The 4,591-nt window shown below is 39.6% G+C and overlaps 1 protein-coding gene and 1 pseudogene across 2 annotated transcripts in view; both read left to right on the top strand.

Annotated features, from left to right (window-relative positions):
* Window positions 1-4,591, top strand: part of MAML2 (mastermind like transcriptional coactivator 2) — a 325,423-nt gene that overhangs the window by 248,264 nt on the left and 72,568 nt on the right. The window lies entirely within an intron of this gene.
* On the top strand, window positions 1,299-1,417 carry LOC112476274 (annotated as a pseudogene).

The raw sequence follows: 4,591 nt of genomic DNA, 5'->3' as shown, positions 1-4,591 counted from the left end.
CTTTTTCCTTCCCAGACCACACACAGCCAGGATAGCTAGTTCAGGACACTCTGAGGTGCCAACTGTCATGCTGGCAAAATCACTCCCCTCTTATTCTCTGGTCCTATTGCTGAATCACTTCATTTGTACCATACTCTAAAAATCTTCAAAAAGAAATTTTTCCTCAGGAAACTCTAGTCCCTTTTGACAAGCTGGTTTCTTCTGCCATTCTGCATATATGTCTGAATAAGTGAACATCAATTAGAGATATAGTTCAAGCATCTACTTACCTTCTCCACCCAAGGAACTTTCATGTAAAGACCTAGAAAGAGAGCTCATCTATTTCCTCCTGGCAGACGTGTTCAAGTCTCAGCTGCACAAGAGATGCTGAAGTAACAACAAATTAATCACTGAAGACAGACGTGAACAATAAAGTCAAAGACTATTGTAGTCAGTGCCCTGGAGGCTTAAGTGAGATTTATTTGTTGTTGGCACTGAACATACAGCTGTGTAGTTTCCTATGGTTACAAAATGAATTTGAAAATCTAAATTAATCAAGAACCACTGAGATAAGTAATATGATTTCTCTGTCATTTATAGTGTACTTATATCTTCTAAAGTTATATTGTTATTTATCTGGAATTTTATTTGCTTGTTTCCATTAAAAAATAGAAATAGTCACTTTAGGTTAAAAAAGATAAAAGGAAAAGAAAAGAGAGACGGAGGGGGAAAGAAAAAGAGAAAGAGGGGAAGAGAAGAAGGGAGGGAGGGAGGGAAAGAAAAAAGAAAGAGAAGGAGGGAGGGGGAAAGAGGGAGAAGGAAGGGAGGGAGGGAGGAAGGAAAAGAAGAAGGAAGGAAGGAGGAATTATGCTTTTAATTTTAAAATATTTTATATCAGTACTGCTAAGCAATGATTTACTATGTCATATTTGCTTAATTTCACCTTTTATATTAATTTTAATACAAGTCACTACTACTCTTCTGAGAGACATAGGTTTTCTATTCATTAACATATCGAAAGAAAGGAAAGAAAGAAAGAAGAAAGGAAGGAAGGAAGGAAGGAAGGAATGAAGGAAGGAAGGAAGGAAGGAAGGAAGGAAGGAAGGAAGGAAGGAAGGAAAAGGGAGAAGGAGGAAGGAAGGAAAAGACTCTCTCTCCTTTGATCTACAGTTTTCAAGCTGAAGTGCATGTTTTGAAAAATGCTCAGGCTCATCGTGGATCGATTAAGTCAGAATCTCCTCAGATTGGGCCTGGGCATCTTCTCTCTCTATATATATACACATATTTTTTTTCTTTTTCCTTTTTAAAGCTTCTCTAGGGTCTACGGCCTTGCTACCCTGAGCAAGCCCGATCCCATCTGATCTTGGAAGCTAAGCAGGGTCGGGCCTGATTAGTACTTGGATGGGAGACCATCCAGGAAGACCAGGTGCTGTAAGCATAAAAGATAAAAAAATAAAAAACAAGGGATTGTAAGCTGACAAGGTCCTTACAATCTGTGAGATCAACCAAGGATTGCCTCACCTAAAAAAAATAAAATAAATAAAATAAAATAAAGCTTTCCTAGGAAACTCTATTAAGCATCAGAGTTTAGAACTACTATTCGAGGGGAAGTACCAGGATGGAGGAAGTTCACAGACTTGCTTCACCTTCATGTTGAAAAGTCAGGTTTTCTTATGTAATGTTAAAATCAACCTCGGTCAGTTACTGTAGTAGAGAAAGTCATCAGGGGAAAATTATCTTCTTTCCAATGGCTGCATAAAGATTCTTGTAAATGTAACAAGTGCAATTAAAAATAACACATTTCTTAAGTGATAGATATATGCATTATTATTATGACTCAGGATACTCAGATAATTAAGAAGCAACACTTTTGTTGACATTTAACTAATCAAGAAGAAAACTTGTTGAATGAGAAATGCCACTGGGTGAGGTTTTCTTTAAAAAGTTGACTTTGGCAGGTATTTTCTTCATAAAACTGCATCTTTCCTAGGAGAGAATTTTCAATTTATTTGGCCCTATTTATAAGCGTGTTTGATTCCATCATCACCCTCGGGCCAACGAAGCATGAAAATATGTTAAAATTCTGTACAGAGGTCAACAAGACCTTAAATAAGCAACTTGAAACCACAAGCTTGCAAAATATGGCACTTGAAGTTGTTCTTTGGGAATGTATAAGTAATAGGGTTTGAAATGAAAACTAAAACAAGGCAGGTAGTCATTGGATGTGTATTTTTACATCTCTGTTCCAACACTCATATTAACGTAAACTATCATATTCAAAGAATTCAGTAGACCCCAATACATAATCATTTCCTCTCCTTCCTTGGATTCTCATAACAAATCTTTGAGACAATTTTGAGACTCAAAATCCCATTTACCAATGACAGACTTAAGAAGATGATTTAAGAACAAAATAATTTCTAGAAGTATTTCATTTGTTAGATTCTTACTTATCCCACAAAGAGTAAAGGGCTCATGTGACAACTTTGGGTTTTAAAGGATTGTTGCTGTCATGATAGACTTGCTTTCTGAAATAAAAACTTTACTGTTATAGGGCCGTACTGTTGGCTGCAAGAAACACATTTGCTTCGATAGAAATGTCCTCTTGTTATTTCTTTAAATGCATGCCCTGTTATGGGGAAGAGGCATTTTGAAAGGCAGTTGATGTCTTGAGTTGTTTTTAAAATTGTGTCAAGCTGTACTAGACAGATGAGCGTTAATACTGGAGATGCTATGGTCAGAGAAAAATGTATACAAATGGGAGCTTACCAGCCAAAGAAAGAGTTCTGAAGGGTAAGACTAGTATGCCTGTTTAGAAAGGCAAGTTAGATTTTTGTGGTATGCTGCAAGGAACTCTGGGGAATTCTGGCCATGCCTTCTGTCATGCCTCTCCCCTGCTCAGAACCCACCACTGGTATCCCATCTCACTAGGGGTAAATGCCAAAGTGCTCACAAGGCCCTACAAAATCTGAGTACAGGATCACAAGAGCAGGAGCACGAGGACACACACACACACACTCACACACTAGTCACCTCCTCCTACCGCAGCTCCCACCACCCTCCCTGTTTCTCTACCCTCCAGCCTCCCCCGCCTTCCCAGAATGTACCAAGGACATGGCCATCTCAGAGTCTGCTCCTTCATTTTCCTCTACACGATCTTCCTTATCAGATTCATTTTTCTCCTTTGGGCATACCATTCAATTTATGTGTTTTTGTTTATGTCTGCCCTCACTAGAATTTAAGCACCATGAGAGCCAGAGCTGTTTTAGTTTTGTACACTGTTGTCTTCCCAGAACCTTAAATAGTATCTGACACTTAGTAAATGCTCAAAATATTTGCTGAACAAATAAAAGGCTTTTCATCCTACTTTTATCTAATATAATCCATTCCTAGAGGTTTAGTCCCAGTAATTCATCGGAATCTGGTCTCATTTTAAGTCAACTCTTATTTGAGGAAACACTCTAGATCCATATCAATAAAGAATAGATAGTAAGTGTTTAAAGACAGGTAGCTGAGGGATAAGTACAATATGCCTAGTCTAGTCCTTCTACAACATTCTATTCTCAGTGTAGCCAAGGTTACCCAGGAATGGCACAGCAGTGGCAAAGAATCCTTTGGGATTGAAGACCTTGACAGCTTTCAGAAACTGCTGTCCTTCCCTTGACAAAGATGGGGCTCTGCCTCCTACCCTTCGAATGGCAGTGTGTGCCAGCCCCGGTGAGTCATTCAGCACATGATGACACCATTTACACATTCATTGTCATTGTTAGTGATAGGATTCTGCAGCACTGGTGTCCTATTAGCAAGGTCGAAGCAGTGGTAGAAGAATCAGACTTGGGCATAGGCACAGTAAGATAGCCCCCTGCTCCCTGTGGAGTTGACTTCTGAAGAAGGGCTACTGGCTAATTGAATTGTTCAGTTCTCTGGGAGGGGTACCTAAGTGATTACTAGTCCTTGACACTTTCTTTTGAGCCAGTTTTCAATCTGTTTTTGAAAGCAGTTGGGGAGGGAAATGGGAGGAGGCTAGGAGGCTGGATGGGTCAAAGGCCAGCTTAACCAATTTCCCTGGTAAGCCTGGGTCATGCACACAAGCAGGTAGAATGCGGGGAGGTCTCTGTCTCCCAGCTTTACCTCCGTCTCTCCCAGTGCAAAGCAGCACAGAGAGTGATTAACAGCATCAGCTTTTAGTCAAACAGACTTTGGTTCAGATCCCAGCTTTGCCAACCCCTAGCCGTGTGACTGTCATCAAAGTACCTAAACTCTCATGTTTCATCATCTGTAAAATGAGAGTAACACCTACCATATATGATTATTATTAGGATTAAATGTTTATGTTAAGCGGTTCCTGGCACATAAAAGTTCACAATAAAAGGCAGCTCCCCAGAACCAGACAAGACCTGGATCATCCTTTATGAATATTAGAGAGATTTATAGAATGAATCGTGATTCTTTTTGCTAGACTCTCTATCTTGTCATCCCAAAGAGCTTTGGGAAACTAACAACTAAGCTAAGGTACTTTGTCTATCTTCTTTTGTGCGTGTGTGTGTGTGTGTGTGTGTGTGTGTGTTTGTGTGTGTGTGTGTGTGTGTGTGTGTGTGTGTGAGAGAGAGAG

This window comes from Pteropus alecto, unplaced genomic scaffold (genome assembly GCF_000325575.1).
Source record: "Pteropus alecto unplaced genomic scaffold, ASM32557v1 scaffold12, whole genome shotgun sequence".
In the NCBI taxonomy this organism is placed as follows: Eukaryota; Metazoa; Chordata; class Mammalia; order Chiroptera; family Pteropodidae; genus Pteropus; species Pteropus alecto.
Note: the sequence above shows the minus strand (reverse complement) of the source record. Positions and strands in the feature narration are given on the sequence as shown.